Here is a 25,623-nt window from a genome sequence, read left to right as displayed (position 1 = left end):
AAAGCTTTGGGTTTGGGTTGAAGTTCTAGCTCCATCACTAATTTATCTGATGATGTGCAAGTTACTCAACTATCCTGAGGCTCATTTTTCTCATCTGTCCAATGGTTATTTTGAATACATGTAACATATGTTAAAATGCCTAAGACAGTAACTCCTATTAAAATGAATAGTAATAGCCTCTACTGAATCAGCAAGTCATTAATACATTTGTTTTGTTTTGTTTTGTTTATAGAAGGTAGACAATTATGGCTTAGAAGCTGTTATGGATAACAAGGTGAGATGGCACTCCAAATACTGGCCTCAAGACACTTAGAGTATTAAAAATTAATTTAACTCAAAGGCAGGTGAGCTTTGGCTGCAAAGAGCCTGCACAGACTAAAAACTCTTCACTATGAGGCTCAATTCAGAAAAAAGATAACTCACTTTCAAATTTTAATTGTTCCAATTCAAGTAATTAAAAGAGTTGTTTGCATTAGATAACTGATTCTTTACACGCTTACTAATGCATTTGTTTTGTTTCAGACTATTTTTTTTGTTTGTTTTAAATCACACTTTTTAACTGAATCCTCTGCAGGGCAATGAAAGAATCAGCTAAGTCAGTAATCCACCTCAAGTGGATGGCATTTTATTTAATGAAGTTGAAAATGTAAATGTGTAAGTTCATTGGGGGCACCAAGGGATGAAACTTTCATGGGAAGAGTGTAGAAAAACAGGACTTTCTCAAGCAGAAAGATCACACAGTGCAGAAAAGAGAGCACAACTGGGAAATGGAAGACCAATCATTAATGATGCATGACCTTGACAATTGATTGAATCCCTCTTAGGTTAAATCCTCTCATCTGTTAAATAAGAAGATGGTGTATTTGATGAGCTGTGATGTTCCTTATTGAGTTCTAATCATTAAACATTGAGAGGAATTTTTTTTTTAAGGAATTTTTGTTTTAATTCACATGCAATGAATTGAGTTCATCATGAAACTCGACTTATAGCCCTCTATCACCACTAATTTACACATGAATGCCTAATTACTATTTTTATAATTTATTGGTTTGTTTCTTTTCCTATCATCTCTGATATTCACTCCCATTTCTATCATCTCCAACATAGTTAACTACTAATATATTTAATACATGTTTTTGGATAATTTTGTTTTTAGATTTTTTTTCATTACAGAAAGAGCATTTTGCTATACATCTCATTCTATTACTTATGTTTGTCCTAACACTGTGTTACCATTTGTCTCTCTAATTCATTGTTTCTCATTTCCATCATATAATTACACAATAAATTTCTTCCATATTTATCCATTTCCTTCAGGCAAGATGCCTAGATTCCTAGATTATCTCCACCTAATTATTATTCCAAATATACAGTCTTTACCAGGATAATTCTTAGATAACTTAGTTTTGTAATTACTATGAGCAGTGTCCTTCCCCCCCCCCCCCCACTATCCCACATTCTTGTTTTAAACTATTTATATCTGGTGAGGAGTAACATTTTGATTTTTTAGTATCTTGCATTTGAACATCTTGCTTAATTCTCTTATTAGAGTTAATGGTTTATAAATAGATTCTGTTTGATTTTTTAATAGATGATACTATTTGCAATGGAAGTTTTGTCCTACTACACATCTTTATGCTTTTTATACCTTTTCTTACTACAGTAATAAAAACTTCTGGTGGCAGTGATTGCAAGCTTCTCTCAGTAATAAAGGGAATAAGTCAAAGTTTGCCCATTGCATTTGATATTTACTGCATGTTTTGATATGTAATCGTGATTCAGTTAGGAAGCTATATTCTATTATTAGCAGTAAAAGCCTTTTCTATATAAATAGGTAATAAACTTGATCAAATACTTTTGCTACATTTATTGGGATCTTCATGTGATTTTTCTCTTTTTAGTTAATTAAAATGGTTAATCATGTTGATAGATTTTGTGATATTAAAAAATATATTGCATTTCTGGGGAAAAAACTATTATTTTTCTTTTTTACACACAGATGTAATAGAATAATACTTAAATGAAATGAGGCCATACTTTTCCTTCTTTTTTTTTTCCTGCTTTTATCCTACTTTGGAACCAAGCTCATACTAGCCTCATGAAAAAATAATGAACTTTCCTTAACTTTTATAATATGAAATATTGTGTAAAATTATCTCTTTAAAAGATTTTCTGAGAACACTCATGTGACGTTACTGAAGTGTCTTTTATTTTCCTTTAAGCACCCTTTAGATGCCTCATGACATTTCCAAAGTTTTTAATGGCTATCATTTACTTAAATTTTAAATTTGTACTTGTGAAAGTTTTAGCATTTTATATATTTTTGAGAATTTTTCCACTTTTGTCTAGGCTTTCAAATTTGAAATTGTTTTATCCATTTTGTCAGGGCTTTTCAAATTTAAATTTTAATTAACATATATGTCTGGTATATATGTTCACATTATTATTGAATTATATTTCAATATTTCATCGGAAACTAACTCCCCCTTTTTATTCTATATTTTAAAATTGTTTTTTAAATCTCACTTCCATTTACAAAAACAAAAAACAAAGAAGTTTCGCGTTTGTGAAGCAACATATATATTTATGTAAACTACACATCACTGTATCATGTTTATGGTAGACCATAAATACTTACTGGAAAAAGGGATAATAGAGTTATTTCTTGTACCTTAGTAAGGTCTTGAAAGTGACACAGAATTTGGTAGGAACAACATACTATTTGAAGTTAAGAGATCCAGATCCAAGAAGACATTACAATTCTTACCAGTGTGATTTTGCTCAGGTTATCTAAAATCAGGAAGACAGAGTTTCTTCAGCATAAAATTTCCTCACAGAGGGTCACCATGAGGATTAACTATACTGAATGTCAGAGTATTTTGTAAACTATAATGAATTACATACATAATTAGAGAAAAGAAAGAAAGAAGGAAGAAATGAAGAAAAAAGGCAGGAAAGCAGAATTGTTTTACATAAAAACTGGCACAGAGAGAATTCTAATGAAAAGAGTATTTCTGGTAAAATAGACAAAAACCCTGGATTTTATTCCGTAAGACAGAGAATTTTGGCCCTTCTCTGACTTTTGCTATTTATTTGATATTGGATAAATCTCTAAACCTTCCATATATAAAGTTAGAAATTACAAAGGACTCTTGGAGGCTATCCCAGTTTACATTCCCACCAATAGTATACAAAGACTTCCTTTTCTCTACAATATCACCAATACTTATTATCGCTTTCCTTTTTGATAATAGCTACCCTAACACATATGAGGTGATATCTAATTATAGTTTTGATTTGCATTTCCCTGATGATTAGTGATGTTAAGCACCTTTTCATGTACCTGTTGGCCAATTGTATGTCTTCTTTGGAAAAATCAAGTCCTTTGCCCATTTTTAATCAGGTTATTTATTTATTTATTTATTTATTTATTTATTTATTTATGTTATTGAGTTGTAGAAGTTCCATACATATTTTGAATATTAACCCCTTATCAGACACGTAGTTTGAAAATATTTTCTCTCATCCCGTAGATTGCATTTTCATTTTGTTGATAGTATTCCTTGCCTTACAAAGGATTTTCAGTTGGGTGTAGTCCTACTTGTTTGTTTTTGTTGCCTGTTCTTTTGGTGTCATAACCAAAATAATAATAACAATAATTGCCAAGATCCATATCAAGAAAAATTTCCACTATATTTTTCTTCTAAAAGTTTTACAGTCTCAGGTTTTATATTTAAGTCTAATCCATTTTGAGGCCTTCTTTTGGCATGGTATAAGATGAGGGTCTGATTTCATGCTTTGGCACGTGGATATTCATTTTCCCAACACATTTATTAAAGAAATTACCTTTTCCACATTGTATATTCTTGGCATCCTTGTCAAATATTAGTTGATCGCATATGGGTTAATTTCTGGGTTCTCTATTTGTTCCACTCATCAATGTTTCTGTTTTTATGCCACTACTCTACTGTCTTGATTACTATAGCTTTGAAATATGGTTTGAAAGCAGGAAGTGTGATTCCTCAAGTTTTGTTCTTTTCTCTCAAGATTGCATTGGCTATTGAGTCTTTTGTGGTTCTATACAAATTTTAGGATTGTTTTTTTCTATTTCTGTGAAAAACGTCTTTCGGATTTTGATTGGGATTGCATTGAATTTGTATATTGCTTAGGGTTATATGGGCATTTAAACAATATCAACTCTCCCAATCCATGAACACAGGATAATTTCTATGTATGTGTGTCTTTTTCAATTTCTTTCATCAACGTCTTATGATATTCATATGAACTAACCATATCACTTCCAGATATACACCCAAAATAAATGAAATCAGTGTCTCTAAACTGGTATGTGCACTCTCATGTTCATTTAAGTACTTGTCGCATTAGCCAAGATATAAAAACAACGTAAGTATCTGTCAACATATGAATGAATAAAGAAAATATGAAATATATTTATATATAATTTGAATAGTTTTCAGCCTTAAAGGAGAATAAAATCCTGCCATTTAGAACAACATGGTTGGACCTGGAAGACATATGCTAAGTGAAATAAGCCAGACACAGAACGACAAATATTGCATGATCTCACTGATACGTGGAATCTAAAAAAGAGAAACTCATAGAAGCAGAGAATAGAACAGTTGCCAAGGACTGTGTATGTGTGTAGGGGGAGTGGGGAATAGGGAGATATTAGTCAAAAGGCAGAAGTTTTCAATTGTAAGATGAATAAATTAGGAATCTAATGTACAGCAGAGTAATAATAATTAATAATACTGTATTATATACTTGAAATTTGCTAAGACATTAGATGTTAAGTATTTTCACCGCATAAAAATATGGTAACTATGTGAGGTGATGGATGTGTTAATTAGCTTAATCATGGTAATCATTTCACAACGTTTTCATATATTAAATTATCATATTTTATATCCTAATATACATAATATTTATCAATTTTACCTCAATAAAGCTGAGGGGAAAGTCCAATATTTATTTGTCAGTTATAACTCAATAAAGCTGGAAGGGTGGGGAAGCCACTTCCTATGGGATCCAAAGAATATACTATTTTTTGCTACTTTCCAAACTAAATTGTTATAGAGTATATATCCAATTGATTAAGAAGTAGTATGAATTCCTTCTTAAAACAATTCCTGGATATTTACAATTAGTACAAAGCTGGGCAATGCTATTATTAAAAACCATACCACAAAGAATTTAAAAATCCAAAACAAGAAACTAACTGTGAATGTAAAAAATAATAATAAACAGTAAAACATGCTAAGTTCTATAGGCAAAGGTCAGGACAAACACTATGGGAACTGAGTGGAGAACAAATCATTTCCTAACACTGGGTGTGAATAATAGAGGGAGTAGTACATAGAGATATTTGTGAAAGAAGAGTCACTGTAATATCTGGGAGTGTAGGTAAAGTAGGACATGTGCAAATGGAAAAAAAAAATGGGACACAGTAAAGAGCCTGAGAGAATTCAGGCTTTACTAAGAAACAGCAAGTCCCCTGAAGAGGGTAAAAAAGGAGGGTTAATGGACAGGGACTCAGGAATCATGGGGAAATTTAAACTTGTATAAAGTTTGACATGCCACCTAAAGGATGTTGACCGTAACCAGTAGACAATTTGAAATCACAGAAGGATTTTGCACAGAAAAGTGATATGATCAGAATCAAACTGGAAACAAACAAAAAAATAAATGACAAGGAGTTTCATTAATAGATTATTGAAATCGTCCAGACGCGAGCAAATGAGACATGGGCATGAGGTGGTGGATGGGAAAAGAAAAAGTAGAGATGTGAACATTTCTTAGCAGGTAGGATTGTGAGGGCGGGACATATGATTCAGAAATTAAAAATCAAAATCACAAAGTGACAAATATATATGTAGTATTATTGTTAATAGAACTATTGTGTGCAAAAGGAAAAGAAAGGAGGAAACAGACAACTTGGATATTGTACACTTATAAAAAAATAGAAATACCTGAGTTACAGATGTGTAGCAGACCAGGAATAGAGAGTAAACAGATCCATAGTTGAATGCCGTGACTGTTTAAAGGCTAAAAACAAAACAAAAACAAACAAAAAGAAACCTTACTTTATAATATAGATCAATCCAGGTTTGCAGGACTTAAAAGTTAATCAATTTTAGGGATTTGGAACTCTTTAGGTAAAAGAATAAAATAATAATGAATACAAAATAGGCTTGAAAATGAATATTTAGGTTATTGAAAAAAAGCTTTTATAACAAATTGTGTGGTAAATAATACCACAAATATCACAAAATCCAGAAAAAGACTCTATTATACTATTTTCTTATTTTTTTTAGTTTATTTTTATCAACTCTTCATATAACAAAACATTTATAATATAATGTACTATAGAAAATACATAATTCTGTCATTCTCTGTATTTTTAATTACTGCTAGTATACTTTAGCTTTTTAAAACTTTTATTTTACAAGTTGTTATTGGAATTGTTACATAAATTATCAGGATTGCTATCAAATTTGGAAAATATTAATTTATTTACATATATAGTTTGCAATTCTGAAAAAATTTCTTTTACAGCCTAGCTTCTAGCTCTGTAATTTCAAATTTATTATTTTCCACAATACCCAAAATTTCTGCTCCTAGGTTGCTTTGGACAATTTGACCGTGTGACTTTCATCTTTTCCTTTGAGTCTGCTCTGCAGACAGAAAAGTATTTCTGGGAACTTTTCCGACACTGGGATGGCTCCCAATAATCTTACCTCTACATGAATGTGACTGTGAACTACATAAATATATTTCACTCTACACAAACTAAATGTATCTCTAACTCGACCTTAATCAGATCCCAAAATTGTTCTTGGTGATTCCAATACCATCTGCCAAGAAAGGAAGTATTACAGAAAGGAACCTGGAGTGGAAAGAGAAAGCTGATCCAAGAAACTGTATTTAAACTAGTTTATTTCTACAAATTTTATCACACACACACACACACACACACACACCCCCCACACACACACGCACACGGGTCTTGAAACAGACCCATGAAAGTGAGGAGCTTAGAAACACATGCTTCATTAGATTTGTGGTAAAAGTCTCTGAAAATATAATAAAAACATTTTTGTTATATTTTTCTATAAGAGTTCTGCTTTAGATTGGTTGAGGGATGAGAGGTCAGCAGCATATCTAGGGAGAAATATCTAATACATGATAATTATAAATTGGAGGTGTTGGAGGGGAAGTAGATATGAGGGCAATCATCCTTGGAAAGGTAGTCGTTGGGGAATACTAAATAATTAACTATTAAGATAACACACAACACAACCTCTTTAAGGGAGATAGATTTGAATGAAAAGCACACTAATGAACTGTGTCCCAAAGTGTATAAATAGCAATGGAAATGTGGCATGGGGCTAATTTCCTCTCCACTGTGACCATATGCTTACCGAAGGTGTTAATGGCACTAATTGCTCAGGGACAGCTCTGTGTAGTGCATTGTTTCTGCTTTGCTGAGAAATATGACAGAAAACATAAAATATCAAGATTACTGTTTGCAGCCCTTTCACAAATCAGCTTTAATTTATCTGAGTAGGATTTGATTTTAAGAGGGAAGCCTAACCTCCCATCTGCATAGACCAAATAAATCCCCATTCAACCCAGGAGCAAAGGTTCTCCAAATTAACTCTCCATGGTTGGGTTGCTTGATGCCATTTCTAAGTCAACACAGATGGGAGTGCACGCTGTAATTCTGTTCCTGAGTGTGATCCTCTGATTACAACGGAAGTGAGATGACAGGCAGAAAATGAAAGACATTACTTAGGGAGTCCCTGAACAAAAGAAAATCAGTGTTATTTCATTTCAAAGTAATTGGCTATTTAGAAACTTGGTTTTGGCACAAGTAGATTATCCAACTAAACTAGAGATTGTGTTTACCCACAAAACACATGTAACATCATGGTAATTAGGCACGGCCTAGAGAGCTGACAGCTAAGCAAAGGACCCAATATGACTCCAAAGTAGCACAGGAAAGAAGGCATACAGATTGATGAGAAACAATGTCCCTCTCCCCAACCCCAGAAGTCAGAATTAGCTGTCACTATTGCAAAAAATCTCTAGAGAAAAGGGAAGCCGATGGCAAGCCTGAAAGGAAAATGTGAAGGTAAGGGAAAAAGAACTGAGCTGAGGGTTTTTGTTTGTTTGTTTGCGGTCTACTTTTTTTCACTGTCAATGACTCTCCCTGCATTTCACAAGATTCAGAATAGGCAACTATAGTTGCACTGGAGATAATAGAATTTCGCGAGTATTATTATATTCTATCATGGCTGGAGTGACAAATAGAGTAAGTTGTAAAGACTGAATAGTCAAAAAAAAAAAAAAAAAAAAAGCTTTTCTATACTATCAACCACTGAGACCAAGATAAGAGAATTTTACTTTACCATTTTTACAGCTACTTCCTAACATAACGATGCTGTGTATCAATATGCCTCTTTGCCAAGAGAATTTGCAGGATATCATTCTTGGAGGGAATTAAAGTACTACTTGGTTTGGCGCAATAGATAGTTCAACAATATGCCACCTACAGAACAAAGTTGGATATTCTTTTGTGGGAGTCATCATCTGAAACTCCATGACGGTGGCAGCCAGGTAGGAGGTTACATAATGTTTAGCATTCCTACCAGTATTGGTGGTAAAAGTCACATGACCACGAACAACTGATGGGAGAAGAAGAATTTATATTTCTAACAAAGATCCCCTCACGGGTCACACATGAATGTTCAGGCGATGTTCTGCCCAAATGTGCCCCAGGAGAAGTGGGCAAATGGGGATGGAAATCTTGCCAGTCAGAGTACCCAGTTGAATCATCCCACAAAAGGGTACTTTTGCAAATCCACTCAAAGAGCTGTGCATCGCAGAGCCAGTAATCTTACAGGCAGTACTAAGAACAGGTCTTTTATCTCAGATCACCTAGAGTGGCGATTCTTCATGATGAACACTGTGACATCTGTGAAAGAATTCCCTCCTCCTCTTAGTGCCTTATTATCAGTAGAACCGTGGGGGGAAAGTAACAGACTTTTAATTAAGAGAAATGGATTTGGTTCAAATCGCAACCACCTCTGCCCTTCAGGGGATGGGTGATCTAAGAAAAAGCATTTCACCCCTCAGCACAACTTTCTGCTCCTTCACCTTGACTTTGGTATCTGGATTCTTCTGCAAGGAGGCAAAATATGGTAACTAGATAACAGTGATTTTTTTAATAGTCAATAACTGTCTATATTGATGATGTTATTTGTCTTGACTATCTCTCCTCCATTTTGAAGGAGTGCTGTTTTTGGCACAATTGAGTATGATTATACTTTCTAACTGAGCAGCACTTCTGTTTGATATACTTTGGTCAACACCTTTTACGTGTAAACTGAAGCTTCCTAGAGCTATTGAAAAAAAACAAAAACTGGCAATGTATTTCCTCACTAAGTGAACAGTTGGTGGTAGAGGCAGTTCCACAATTTGTCAGCTTCTCAAGAGAAAAGGGAAAAACTTATCAAATAATTGGTAACATTCCTCTTTTTTTTACTTCAAGATTTGTTGTCTGAGCATAGGAATAGAGACAGTGAAAATGTAATGGTTGTGTGTGATGTCAGAGGGATAGTGGATGGGGGAGGGGGTTGACACAGTGTGAGGGATATAAATGATAAACGTCTAAGTAAAAAAGAAAGGATTTGTTTTCTGAATTCCTTCAAAATCTGTATGTGGATCCACTTCAATATGTGGATACTACTCTACTGAAAGACCTCCTAAATGGCCCCTCTTCTCAAGATGCTTTCACTCCAGTGGGGGAGAGAGCCACATAATCAAGGGACTAAAAAAACAAGTCACTCATTATTGATGGGTTGATTCATTCATTTATTTAACTAATACTAACTGAACATTTGACATACTTTGGGAACTATACAAGATGCTAGTGACACTGGGATGAAGCAGAAATCCTACATTAAAGGATATCACAGTCTAATGGAAAAGAGACACAGGCATATCGACCATTATATTCCTGTGTGATAAGTGATATGTTCTGAAGAGGTTTGTGGAAGGGGGCTAAGACCGTTATATGTAAAAATATGGAATTGGGGTTCCACCAAAACTTTAGTATGAAACTCCTTTTCAATCTTTGCCCAATGTTAATGATTCTCACACTGAATTCTTTGTCGTTTGGCCAGAAAGGTCAGCCAAGATCTCTCTTCTTGGCAAAATTCTATACATTCTCATCAACTACTTTTGTCACTATTTCTGCTAGAAATAGAAATTCGGGCAGAATTTCTTGCTCTGTCCAACATAAGTCCATATGTGTTTACAAAGATAGCACTTCATCATTTATTACAGTCTTAAGTCTTATTTGTTAACATTTTCATTTCCCCCATTAAGCTGGGGCCCTCTCATAGCTGGCTTCTCCTCCCTTCTGGGGACTACAAATGTCTAGCTTGGTACCCAATACATACTAAGCCTCACAGAGGGCCTACAGAATAAATAAAGGCATGTATCACTTTACCAAGACTTTTGTGGATAGACATGAGGTCAAGTACAGAATGCTTGTAAAACACTTCAAAAATAACTTCAGTTGCTTATGTCTATACATAAATTATTGCAAGTAATTCGATAGGCTATCTTTCCCAAATATAAATGCAGTTTTAACAAAAGGACATCAGCTTTTGGGGGGCACTGATAGAGTTTGAATCTGTTTTACATTTTTTATTCTTATGCTTTTTAACCATTATGAGCCTTAGTCTATCTCATAATATTTTTGACAGTTAAATACTAATATTTTACTTCATCCAAATGAAAATATTGGCCTTGCTGAGGTGTGTATATTTGGGGATGTTAACAAACTCAGCTAATATATTATTTTAATATTAATACAATACTCATCTATTTGAGACTGTCCATTCCCTGGCAAATCTTGTACATTTTGAAATAAATTCTTGTACACTTCCTAAGACTTCCAGATCCATGATAAGCTGACACTGCATGTTGTCAGTGTTAAAGGAGCTAATGTTACCTTGATAGCAGACTGACCAAGAAGGTCAGAGCATGATGGAATCCATTACCAAAAGGCCTAGATAAAAATGATTATTTCTCAATTTTCCTCCAGCATTTTAAATCTGCATTAAAGAAATATGACTTTGCAGAATGACTGCCACCCATATCAAATGGAATATCCATTGAACAGCATCCCGGAGCCCAGAGGAAGCTGGTGGGACAGTGATCTGACAGGCTTAGGATAGTCTGCAGAGACCTTTCATATCTGCATTTCTATTATTATACAAAGAATGCATTATTCTACATTGACTTTTCCTTTAGGACTTGTTAGTCCACGCCAGGTGCATTTCCCATAATACCCTCTTTTACATACATACTAATACCTCACTGCCTGTCATCTTCCTTATTCATGGTCATCTATCCTTCAAGACTTAAACACCATCTCCTTCTAGAATCCTTCTCTTAGGCTTCCAGATAGAGTGGGGTGGACCTCTCATATCTCTATTTTCATCACATTTAGATCACATTTTATTTGTTGAAATTACAACAACTCACTCAGAATAATGACTTCTCTTCACTCATCTCTGAATCATCTGAGTCTAGCAAAATAACTGGCAAATAATAGGTGTCTATTAATACCGTATCTAAGAGCCCATGGGGAAAAAAAAAAAGAATGAGATTGCAATTGATCAGGCTTTGGTGACTTTGTAACTCAATATCCATGTGTTAGATTACATGTCATCACCTGGGTATAGAGAACCTTTTCTCTTACATTTAAAATTCTAGCAGATGGTTTGAAATTCTCATCCTGTTATTCTTTCCTAATGTAAAATACAAGGCCAAAGAAAATTTTAAAAACACTCTTCTGTGATGCTGCAATAGGTTCTGCTGTTGGTTTATTTAAGAAGTCTTGCTGAGGCTTGCTTAAATTGTGTCCATGTAAAGGGCCTAATTGAAGTTGACTAAGGATTTTTGTTTTTGTTTTTCCTCAGAACCAGTTTTTGCATTCTCAGTCAGTTAATCCACAAAGCATTTATTGGGCACATAATATATATTGGGCAAGGCAAGAACACAAATTTGAGCATTTATGGTCTCTGAACTCTAAAGGATAGAAGAAATTGGAGTGAACAGATAGGTGGCTGCTTATGTGCCATGCAGACTTTTGGTGTGAACATGTATGGAGGGATATGTTTCTGCACATTTAATTCTCTAGTCTGTGTCCCACCCTCAAACAGCCTGCCACGTAGAGCAGAATCCCCAGGAAAAGGACACCAATAAGTGGGTTGCATTCCCACAAACTACAGTGGACAACAGGTTGGCCACCTTGAAGGATGAGGCCTCCCTTGCTTGTGACTTTCCAGCATGTCCAGGAGAATAAGACAGGTTTGTTTTAAAATGCAATGTGCTGCCTTTCGTTTTTTAGGAAGATATGTGTGTGTGTGTGTGTGTGTGTGTGTGTGTGTGTGTGTGTGTGTTTGGTTGAGATATTTTTGATAAAAGCCTTGATACTCTAAAAAGAGGAAAAACTAACAATGTACTTCTGAGATTAGGTGGGTAATTTAGAACGCCAAGTCATTTCACATCCCTGGGGTGGACAGAGGCACATAGCCTACTCTCAAAATCAATAATCAAAACAAACCCTGCCCCAGCAGGACATACAGTATCTGTCCAGTTAATAAAAGATTGAACTCCTATTTTTAGATTTATCCTCACACTAGGGAAACAGCAATGACACAAAGGAGGTTTGTTCAAAAGCCACTAGCCCTTTTCAGAAACGAGTGTTCCTTTAAATAGGTTTCTTTTTCTTTTTCTTTCTTTCCCTTCTCTCCTGTTCTAATTAAAGCAGATTTTAGGGAGGAACTCACATTTTCAATGCCAAATTCTTCTGTTTCCAGGGTTGTCTCTGAGCTTTCTATTTGATGAATAAAGTACACATTGAGCATGCTTGCTAAACAAACATTTTGCTGTTGTTGTTCTATTGTTTTACAGAAACCTCCAGGAACATGGGGATTTTAGCATCAACCCTTATGGATTCCCTGCCAAATCCCTGAAAGTTCATTCCACTCTCCTTTTAGGGAGGAAATATATGGTAGCTGTATTGAAAACTCTGTGAGCTTCCAACGTTAAGGTAAAATAATTCTCAAACAATCAAGATCAAAAGTGGTTAAAGGGCAAAAAATTGAGACTTGTCCTGGGGTAAAGAAGCACATAGAAAACTGCCGAATCGGGAATAAATACATTTCCCATACCATTCCCTCATCAACTCAGAATTCTGCTGGGCTTTCTATGCACGGCATCTGGGGTTTGACAGGAACCTGGATAGTTCTCTCTTTAGTTCATGACTTAGCTCCCACTGTGAGACATTAAAAAAAAAAAAAAAAAAAAATCTCAAAGACTCAGATTTGTAGTTGAACCCATTTGGGAAAGGGCAGCAGAGTGTAAGACTAAGCAGACTCTAGTGAAAGCAGCTTCTTTCTTAATCACAGAGCTGACCCTAAAAGGGAGTCAGAGGAGAGAAAACATGTTTTCACACCAGACAAAATGGACTTTTATTCTTCATCTCTGCTATTCTCTGGGCCACACGTGGAAAAATATTTCATCTCTTTGAGCCCTGTTTGATTCACTTTAAAAATAATGTATACATTTTATTCATCATGCTTTTCATATCCCAGACCATGTACTAATAAGAACTTGATTAACATTACTACATTTGATCCTCTAAACAATGCTGAGGTAGAAAAACACAATTATATTTAGTTTCAAAGGAGGAAACTGAAGCTTAGAGAAGTCAAACAAGTAAAATGCAAAGTGGGAGTATCTCGCAAGGGAGTAATTAAAATAGTGAAAGTAAAGTATGGGGAAGACCAGGCACATGGCAGATATAGCAGTGTTGAGGGGGCCGATGGTACTGGTGGAGGTGCTGGTGGTAGGACACGAGTTGTTGATTAGTGTACAGGCTAAGGAGTAACAAGCCAGGGGAGGAAGGTTTGGGATCTCCTTCAAACTTAGCTTAGTGCCTTGCATACAGTAGCGATGCACTAAATAAATATGCATTGACTGGCATTGCCAGGATTGTGTGTGGGCCTTCAGGACTTTGTAGGCTGGATATAGGCATTTTCATGGAGTGCAAGCCTCAAGGCTGGCTTATCTAAACTGTACACTATCAGAAAAGATGAGCACAAGGCTTAAGGTAAAGACAAACTTGTGATGAGCAGTTAGGGACCTCCAGGGAATGTTCTGTGTGGGTAGCATACAAACAGTTTCTGAAACAGGTCCTACACTTTTCTAAAATTTTGCCATAAGCAGCTGGACTGCTTCAAGCTCAAGTTTGAGCAACACTCAAACCATCTGGACTCCATTTTCAATATTGCTCAAACTACCTTTAAAATGCAAGCAGAGTATTAATATTAAGCTTTTACATTTGTGAGGAATAAATGAATTGAATATGAACACTTGACAAATACATTAATGCTGAATATAGGCTTATTTAATTTTAAAAAAATAGGCCCTTAATTGGCATTGATTGCAAAACAAGTTGCATGTGTTTTAGAATATAAATTGCTTCAGGAAAAGAACTTCAAGTGGTGTTTTATTCTAGAGGTAGACAGCTGGGGAAAAGGAGGTAGGGACATATTTTCTCTTTTGAGAATAAGCTATCAATGTGATAATACAATATGACGTATTAAATACATATTACATTCTTTAGTAATGTGATTTAGTTTAACAATACAAAAACTCTGCAAAGAAAGTACTCTATCTTCCCTCTTGAAATGTTGCATTTTGGGAATTTAGAAGGTTCTGTAGCTCCATGGAAGAACGGCAATTGGAATACAGGTTTGACCACAAAACCTGTATCCTCGTTTGCAAACAAGCCACAACAATACATCTTCTAGCACTAGGTACTTTGTATAGTACATTTGCCTTGTCATGCTGTTCTCTTAAACTAATTTTAAGCAAAATATCTTCCCAATTAGAATCTCTATTTCTTAGTCTGCCTTGAAGAGTGACACATTTTCTCCAACCTTCACTCTTGCCATATATTTGGAATGCCATCTAGAGAAAGCTGATACACCCCTTCAAGGCTGTATTGGAAATTAACATTTCTGTGTAAGAAAATGCTAGTGAGAATCCACCTACATCAAATTTGAAGATTTTCAGAAGGTCCATCTAACTGGGAAGGACTTAAGCATCTAACTGGGGGATACCTGTTCCTTGCCCTTTAAACATTCATGGTCTACTGAGAAAAATAGTCAATAAACAGATGGTCATAAATTGATGCAGGAAGTTAACATGGAGGCACCATAGCAAGAAAAAGAAAACGAATCTAATGTAATCTAGAACTAGAGGAAGGTGATTCCTGGAATAGGGGTGTCTGAAATTGATCTTGAAAGCAAGTGTGGGTAGATAGGAGAAATGGTAAGTGCCAGGCCGTGGGGGGGGCGGTGGTGGCAGAGGGTACAGAATGAATAATCATTAAGGAGGCAAAAATCAGGCAGAATTCAAGTGCTTCGTGTTGTGGAAACATGAAGAGTGATGTGGGAAGTTGCAGGGCTTATGTCTGAAGAGACAAGCCATAGCCTGGTTGTTAAAGGGTCCTGTATGTCATATTAAAGAGCTTGGATTTCCACCTCTTGGGGACAGGAAGCCACTGAACGGTCCCACAGAAAGGCTGCTTCTCAGATCTGTATTTTAGGTTAAAATAACAATATTAATACATATATATATATATATATATATATATATATATATATATATATATATATATATATATATATCAGTTGTTTCTACAACTGGAGCCCTTTCCAGATTTTTTATTCCTAGTTAGATGCTTTGCTCATATTTGTGTGGCTGTGAATACCTTTGACATTCCAGATGTCTCTGTGGAGCTAAGCTAGTTCCTGAAGTCCTTTTCTTATTTAGCTAGGATCTTATTGCACATCCCAGCCTGACCCAGGCTATCTCAAACCCAAATGTGCCTTGATTCCTGGGTATAAGTTACCATGACCTCCTTTGAGTATACATTATTGCAGTCTCCAAAAGTCCTATTCTCACTTCAATGGGTTAGATATGGGAAGGAAAGCACAGTCATTCAAATTAATTTTATGGATTACCTTACTAAAACACAAAAAACAATAATAATAATTATTATTATCATTATTATTCATTAATACTAACATTTTACTGATAGGGAAAGGAAACACAGAGTCTATAAGTGTCAGAGCTGGTATTTAGACCCTGCACTGTCTGGAGAGTCTGAGCTCCCACATTATGCCACAGAGATACTTAATATTAAATCACATTTAACTCTAGCTTTAGGTAGTAATACTGGGACTGTATTACTGTATAACCAAGATCTCGGATCTGTCTGCTAATTCTATAAGGGATGTTATTTAATTTTTATTTTGTTATTATTTGAATTATTTCTAGAAAGAGCACATTAGATTATTATCTTGCTTTACAGCTTTCAAGTATATATACATATCCTCTCTCATTTCCTGAATGAAGATATATGGCCAGAGTCTAAGAATCATTATGCAGTATACTCTATAAAATGAAACAGCCAACTCTAAAAAAGAGTTGCCATTTTAGAAATCCCTCAGCCATCAACATGAGTGACAGCAGTCACCAATAAATCAGATGTCATACCTAGAAAGTAGATTATTCATAAAGTATGTTTCTCATGCCATTTCCAAGCTGTTCTAGTGGAGACAAAACAATAAACACAGTTCCTCTCTTAAGCCAGTTAACTGTAATTGAGTAGAGGATCTTACCTCAAGGACCATAGCTTTATGCCGCCAAAACAGCTAAGGTCTCCCCTAGAAAACCACCTTCTAAAATGGAAATCATATAAACGTCCTTTCTAAAGCACTGCAGCTAAGTGTGATGAGGATGGGGAGTTTGGTTCCTGAGTCTTTGTGATTTATAAAGGTGGGTGCAAGAGCGATGGAGATGAAATTCTCTGGTCCCCAATGGCAGAGTGAGGCTGCTGTGAAGAACAAATTCTTTCTTTATAGCAAATCCCTCTGCTAATCCTGTCGGCAAAAACAATAGCTGGTAGAAAATACAGGCATATATTCCTATGAAGTGGCACCAAATATGTGTCTTCTGGTGGGAAAAAAAAGGGAGGAGAAACAAAACAAGAACAAAACCAAATCTGACTGAATGGACATGTTCATTTGCCATCAGTACTAACAGACTTGCCTGAAAACTTCTTAGCCATCAGAGCTATGCAATGATTCTGGAATCATTTATTTTTTGTTTGTTTGTTTTAACATTATTTGTTCTTTTAATTACCCTAAATTGCTTTCATTTTTAAGAAGAAATTTGTATGAGTTTGAATCAGTTCTAACTATTATTGATTCTAACTGGGTTTCATAAAAACTGAAAAACTGAGTAGCTCCAGGAAATTTGCTGGACCTTTACAACCTTCCTTTCTCTTATCTGTGCAATTGGGATGATTCCATTCTCCTAACTTCTCTGTGTATTGTGGGATTTGATAAGATGTATCTGACATACAGATTATATTTAATATATTGTAGATTGTATAATTATTTTCTCATTCCACTTAATGTTAAGAGTGGTTTTTATCAACCACTGATAATTGACTAATTACAAAAATAAACAAACAAAAAAACTTGGAGTAAATTTTTAGTAATTTCAATAATTTTTTAGTAAAATAACTCATCTAGTACATTGAATTAAGCTTATTCAAAATATTGAATTAAGAGTAGTAGGGAATTGTGATTTTAAATGGAAATGATATATCTTGTATAGCTTATGATAAATATTCAATTTAGAAAAATAACCAAAATTTGCACCTAATAATAGAACACTATAAAATATAATAAAATCATATTGACAAAAAAAGATGGTTTTAGGGGAAATAATCTCACAGGGTTATCTGATTATAAATTCCTAACTGGGGAGGCCATGGTGGGTAGTCACGCCCTAGGCATATAAAAAGCTAATCTTCACCTTAAGCAAGACATGTCCATTTTTCTTGTGCATCTAGGTTAATACACCTTTGAAACAATAGAAGGAATTCTCTTTTCCAGACCCCTAGAAAGCATAGGCACCCTGAAGAGAGCACATAATCTTGTTAACTACCCTTTCATCCATCCCCCGCCTTGCTTTCACCCACCTCCGTGTAATCTTCCTCACTTCTCTCCATAATTTCAAACGCATCAGAGAAACTGCAAAGGTGTTATTCTGGGATCATGGGAGATCTTGCTTCCCTGCACTGTCATCAATTTCGCTCAAATAAACTCTTATAAACATTCTCCACAGGTTTGGACTTTTCTTAATGTTCATAATCATGTCAGATCTACATTTCTTGCTGAAAAATTGATTATTTTACCCGAAAAAGAGGAAGCTCCTTGTTCAAATTTTGACCTGACATGTGGGACAATGTACAGTTGCTGTAAAAATGGCCTTATCTTACACTTTGTGTAGGTGGCTATGTTCAACCTCCATTTATTTAAAATATTCATACATATCTTTAAATTTTCCAATCAATTGCTCTTTAAAACCATATCAAATATATCTTGAGAGTAGAGAAAAATGTTCCCAAGGTCTTCCTAAAATATTTTCTGACACATTTGAATATGGAGGTGCCTTATATGCTAGTTTTAAAATTAGATAAAATACGTTTTGAAATAAAATTCTAATAAGCTACCATGAAGCACTTCCACAGAATACTGGATACAGAATGATAATTCTGAGAATAGATGTCAATATTGATATCACTTTAAATATAGATATAAATACATATGAAGCTACAATACAGATAAGGATATGCATGGGAGAAAAAGACCCAAAACCTTACATATTACAAACAGAATAAGAAGGTTGTGATATGAAAATCTGTGTTTCCACATTTAGTTATTTTTATTTTCCAAGTTATCTATTATGAGTATTTTCTTGTTACTAAAATTCAATATGATAGTTCAAAAGATTTTTCTTCTCAAAGTGGTTTGGTTTTCATCTTTCAGATAAGCCTTGATATAAATTTAAAAAAAAAAAAGACTATGAGTCAATGTTTTTGATAGATATTACTTCAATAGATCTTTTCAATTGCCACAAGCCTTATATTCCATCTAATTATCATGTTTTCATTTATTCATCATTTTACTCAACAAATAGTTTTGAGAATTCACTATATGCCAAGAACTCAGGTATCACTGAATAAATCCTTTTATTCAGGCCTTAGGGTTGGCAAATAATTCTGCAGTGCATTAATGGTGTTACTCATTTTCTGTATTATTGTTGTAAAGAGATGCCTACAAGCATCTTTCATAGAAACCATAAACTGAACTCCCTCTCTTAAAACAAGGATATGTATAATGTGTGTTTATATGCATGCAGATGTGTACATGTGTGTGTCAGTGTGAAACAAATTATTTTTTATTAAAATACTCCTATGCTAAAATTTGGACAATTATTTTAAAGGCTTGGCTCAAGTTTCAGAGTTACAAATTTATGTGTTGTTTTGCTTTTAATGTGCTAGATGTTAAAAATGACTGAAAACGTGAAAACAATTGATAATTTTGGCAAGGCAAATAATATTACCTTATTTCCACATGGATACAATTTTTTCTTCCAAAATGCAAAGCCAAAGCAAGTGAATTTTGCATTGAAAGCTACATATACCCACTCGCTGCTAGGATCAGGACGTGTTTGAATACAAAAATAAAATTCTTAAAAGGTTAACTCATGATGAAGAAGAACTTAAAGTTTAAAAGTAAATGTCTCCTGAATGTCCTTCCTTGAGATCACAAGGCATTTCACAGGAATATTTATGGACCAAACCACAAAATATTTTGCATGTATTTATTTCTGAGCCTCTCAGAAGCTTTCTGAGTTACAAGCATGGTCTGTAGCCATTCATTCCAACAGTAGATTTTAATAAGTCTCTAGATGCACTATCACAGCTGAACATAAAAATGAGCCCTAGAACTAATTCTGGGAAAGGTATACCAGAGCTATTAGTGAGCTGAATCTATAGCATAATTTGTCATTCACTAAAGCTCTAAGGCATCATTTCATCCCCCAAGAGCCCAATTAATGTATTCCTCCTCCTCTCTATCTGTGTTAATTCCACCTTTGGGCCTTACTAGGATGTCATAAAATTTGGATTATATTTCAGCTAAATCTATGTACAATATGTGTATATACACATACTACATTTTTTTATTGTATTAACAAGTTTTTTCCTGCAGATGCCAAATCTTTAATTGATAAATAACTTACTGCTAAAAAATCTAACTTCTTCATAATAAGATAACAATATAACATTGATTCCACTTATCTCTTTCAGTTCTATCAAAGCATTATAAATAATATTGATTTTTTTTCTTTACCAAAACAATAATTTTATCCTTTTGACAAATTTATTTATAACAAATTGATTTCTTTGGATTTGTTCTCTTTTTAAAATTATGAAGGTAAATCTGAGCATGTTACTTCGGCATATCTCTCTTCAATGGCTCTTCATCACCTGTAGAAGAAATTTCAAGTTCTGCCACATAGCTCACTAGAAGGTCTATGCTGTGTTTCTCTCTACCCTCATAGTTCATGGTTCATCCCTCCTCCACATTCAGCTATTCCCAACTGTCTGTGCTCTCAACTTGTCATGCCTTTCCTCACTGCTCACTTTATGTATTATGCAATCTTCTTCCTTGTTCTATTCACAAAAGTCATACTCCTCCTTCAAGATGCTGTCCACATCCAATCTCCTTTGGCTTTTCATAAACTCATAGCAAAGTCACATTCTTCCTCCTATATAATTATGACATCAATTTATTTTATTTAGGTTTTTGCATATCTACTGCCCACTTTAGAGTGCAAGTTCCTCATGTTTAGGAGTAATACTTTACTACTGCCTAGCACAGTACCTGAAGAACATCAGTATTTAGTTCATATTGATGAAAATATAGATCCCAGAATTTGAAAAGTGGCAAACCACTAGTAAAATAAAGAAGCAAAACTAATTTCCCTAATCAAGGAATGTTATATTTGAAATTTACTAAATGCAGGCACTAGTCTCCTGTATGCATAATGCAAAAGATCCAAATGAACTAAAATTAATTTGTTAATATTTGTAAGAGATGTGTTCTAAAAATATATGAGAATAGCATTATTTTACTTACATTATTTCCATTTATATGTAAATATTATATATGTAAACATTTATAAACGTGATATTAATTCATATATATAGGTACATACACACACACACACACACACACACACACCAGTGGTGACAAAAAATGTATACAAGTGGACACTGTTCAATGTTGCTCAAGTAGTAGTTCGCCATAATCAGAAGTGTCTGGACCCTGATGGTAACCACTTTGAGCACCTCTTGTATGTGCAGAATCAAATGTGACTTGTATTCATCTTTTGTTTTCAGTATATATTATTACAATTTTAATACAGGTTTCCTTTCTTAAAATGTGTATACATTTTTTTTGGCACCATATATAAAACAACTTAGCCATAGTCACCTATTGAAATAGTTTCTCAAATAACCATTCTTATTTCTCTACAGAGCACATGGTAGATTCTTTCAAATCACACACCCAAGGAAATGTTGAGCTCAAAATCCCACTCTTAAACATATAGAAACATGTATTGACCCATAGCCAAATGATTTCTTATACTTTTATTTTCACTTGTGGTTTGATAATTCTCTTTCTTCATTGTACTGTTTTCTGTTTAAAGCACATGTATTTTTTTTGTTTGCTTTGTTTTCTAATCCCTATATAAACAAGACATAAGAAAGAAACATTGCAATAAAACTTGGGAAGAGGGGCTTGTTTTTAACTCAAATGCCTGCAGGTATAGGCTGATTAGAATGATAGGATGTGAATAACAGTAGGGAGCAGTGGAGTTTGAAGCTAATGGAAAGACCTGCCTGGCCTCAGAGCAGCAGTTACATTAGCTCTAATAGACTCCCTTGTGGGAGAACTACCAGCCAGTGCATTGTCAAAACTACTACGACATTTTTCTTCTTCTCCTTCTCCTCTTTCTCCTCCCCCTTCTTCTTCAAACAAAGGACAAGAAAACTAGATTTTTTGAGAGAGAAAAATCTTCTCGAAAAATTTAACACTTTGACAAAAACTGTAAAACCTAGAGTTTCTGTGACATCAGTCCTACCATTTTGTGCTTTCTGGTCTAGGCTCATTCACTAGCTTAGTATTGGACAGTGTATGTATTCCTTCTCACATTGTACAGGATTCAGATTTATTTCTTTGAAAAAAAAAGTTCACATTGTGAAATTATCTACTGTCTTTCAAGCGGATGAATTTGAGTATTCATTCTATGAATACCAAGGCGTGTCTGCTCTTTAATTTCAGACACCCCATATTTCCCTGTCTTGGCGGCTTTCCCTGGTGAGTTATGTTTTATCTCTTCCCTCTACTATGCCTACATTTTTAAATTTTACCCATCTTTTAATAACTATCTCAATGTTTTACTTCTATATTCTTTAACAGAAAAGGAGTAATATTCCTTTAGTTTTCTATTAGTATTTTATCTACCTCTCTCTGTATGCTTCTACACCTATTCAAATTATTCATATTCATGTTATATCTTACAGATCACACTAGATATGAAGCTTATGCCTTTGTTTCCTATAAAGAAGTAGGCATAGCATTTTTTTACATATTTGGTTTTTGTGCTAAGGTTGCTATCACAGGTTTTATATTTGTTGAAGGGCTAGAATTGTGTTAATGTAAAATGCAGAATTAATCTTTCCTGATATGAAAATGACCTTTGAGTAAAGAACTTATAGATAAAAATAGCCAAGTTGTATTTAGTTTGCCCTATTATCCAATTGGCTGTTGTTAAATAAATAACTTCAATGTAAAGAAAGTTCAGATAACTCTGAAAATCTTGAGTTAGCCTCATTTTTTTTTTTTTTTTTTTACTTTGGAAGTTATATATATAATGTAAAAGACTAGTATCAATAGCAATAGCATTCTGATAGCATTCCTTGATTATTGTTATTATTATTATTATTATTATTAAACTAATGAACAGGTTCCTGGTCTCTATGGAATAGTTTAAAATAACTTTCCTGATTTCTTTTTTTTTTTTTTTAAGTAAATGATTATATGCTAAACCAAAATAGAAAAGAAAATGCACCTGAAAGGCATAATAGAAACCTATAAAAATGATCTTTCCAAGGGATTAGAGATACTAGGCAAAATGTTCAGGCAATCAGGAAATAATTTCCATCATTTCTAATTAAAATGCAAATAATTTCAGAACTAGATATAGATTCCAATAGAAGATGGGAATATTTATAGGATTTGGAGTTAAAACATATAAACTGAAACCAACCAATTTTTAAGATCTTGGAAAAGCTACTTTGTCTCTTCAGTACCCATTTTTTTCTACATAGGAACTTAATGCAGTCATGGAAAAATATTATTAAAAAGATAAAAGAAGAATCCAGTGAAAGCAAAGTAACATTGTTCCTGTGAAAATTAAATAATATGTAAATTTGGTCCATACACTATAAACACTATGCAGCCATAAATTGTGTCATTGTAATGGTATTTTCTTTAAATAAAACCACTGTATTTTGCACAGGAGGTCTCCAATGGCCAGGACCATTACAGGGATGGATCTTGACAGGAATTTAGCTTAGCACTGTCTTCGGCACATCACTGGCATTCAATATTACTTATAAAACAAAGAAAGGGAGGATAGGTTTAGATAAGCTTCACTTTCTATTACAAACCAAGATAGTAGAAGCATAGACAAAGAAGCATAGAGTCACATTTATTCAAATTGCAGCCTTCAACTTGATCTGAAACTCAATACAGAAGTTGGTTTTTACATAATAATGTTCTCCTTTCTGGTGGTAAGTGACTTCTGGCATATCAATGATAACGTAAAGTTTTTAGAGGTATTTAAAAATAATTTTAAAATATGGGCTTTGTTTAAAACTAAGGGCTATCATGTTTTGAATGTGTCTGTAGAATAAAACACTTTAAAATATTTTAAGCACACTTTTACCATTCTGCTTGGTTTTTTGACAGTATCATTGTAATTTTGTCTACAGAAAAATACTGAGTCATACTATCAAAATCTCTTCACAAAATTTGTATAATTTAATATTCACTAAGGAGAAATTGAAAGCTTTAATAATTCAAAACAATTAATTTACCTTGAAGTTATTATTCTCTTTTGGAAATTGCAACAATTGAGAAAATTTGCTTTTGCAAAAATTACTGAATCATTATCTCAATTGTGCAAGCAACTCTTACAAAGACAATTTTTTGCTATGATAAAGGAACAAAAATAAAACAAAACTAGAACTCACTTAATGCCATTATTTTTTGTTTGTTTAAGGAAGAGAGATTATACCATATTCATAATAAAATGAAAATTGCCTGAAGTGGTGGAAAGGAAAAAAGGAAACTGCCAGATCTGGTTTCCCTAGATAGGAGTTTGAAGGTTATCCTGCTAGGATATTCAAAGTCTTAATCACACCTCAAGTTATATTTCTATACCTGATCTTTAAACTCTAAATGGACATTTCCCTGAGATTGTGATAAATATAATTTCATTATTTAGATGATTGCAAAATGTTGTTTCTAATTTGGATTGCCCTCCAGGGTCCTGGCTCCGCACCTCTTGCACGAATAGTCACAGAACAGACATCTAAAGTGAAAAAAAAAGGAAATGTGATTACCACATAAAATTGGATTTTATGTGGGCAGTGCCCCAACTCCTTGGACTTGTGTGAAGAATACCACATGATTTTTCTTAATATAAGTCAAGACTTTGATTTTTTTTTACAGAAGCCTGTAATCTCAGCAGCTCACTGACCTTTGAAATCACTACACTGAATGGAAAAGGAAGACTCCAATTGATGAAAACAATGGCATCTTTCCCCACCATAGTTTTAGGTATAAAGCAATATGCTGACTGTAGGCTCCTGTGTGTCTCTGTCCTCTAGGCTTCATCAGTGATGATTTGCCTTTCTTGTCTAAGCACCAATACAAGCAATTCCTTGGTGTGCTCCTGCAACAATCCAGACAGAGTCAAGGTGTTCCTAAGTCATCAGCTGGTAGGATCTAAAATTAGTCCTGCTTTCATCAACATACTATTCACGGTTGCAGAGGCATTTTAAGACCAGCTATTAATAAATTCCTCTCCATACTCCAATCCCTCTGCATTCTCATACTATTTACAACAATACCACAACTATAAAAATATTACATTTTACCTCATCCATGTGAAGTGTCAAGCATTAACCTGGCATTTAACATGCAAAGTCTATCATTCCTTTTATCAATTTCAATGTTATTTTCACAACATCAGAACACAGAGATCAAACTGAGGTTCAGTAATGTTAGGAAACTTATTGAAGTTATAGTGCTGGGACTGGGCTTCTTGCTCATTTTCTGTTGATCAATGCTCAGTCTCAGCATTCGTAATAACCCATCTCGTACAATCTGAGCTTTCCCCAGCAAATATGAATGAAATGACCTGGTGATATCATGATACCACTACCTCTCTGTGCCCAGAAAATGTACATACAATTCTTATCTCTGCTCCGAGTGTTTTCATTCCTGGAACAAT

The 25,623-nt window shown here is 34.2% G+C and overlaps 1 protein-coding gene across 1 annotated transcript in view; it reads right to left on the bottom strand.

Moving 5' to 3' along the window:
* TENM4 (teneurin transmembrane protein 4) overlaps positions 1 to 25,623 on the bottom strand; it is a 2,724,551-nt gene that overhangs the window by 2,463,549 nt on the left and 235,379 nt on the right. Inside the window, exon 3 of the mRNA XM_074335694.2 lies at positions 5,991 to 6,066. The gene's annotated coding sequence lies outside the window, so the exon portion shown is untranslated. The remainder of the gene's footprint in view (positions 1 to 5,990; positions 6,067 to 25,623) is intronic.

This window comes from Rhinolophus sinicus, chromosome 14 (assembly GCF_057876585.1).
Source record: "Rhinolophus sinicus isolate RSI-liver-muscle chromosome 14, RSI-T2T, whole genome shotgun sequence".
Taxonomy (NCBI): Eukaryota; Metazoa; Chordata; class Mammalia; order Chiroptera; family Rhinolophidae; genus Rhinolophus; species Rhinolophus sinicus.
This window is presented reverse-complemented; position numbering and strand designations above follow the sequence as displayed.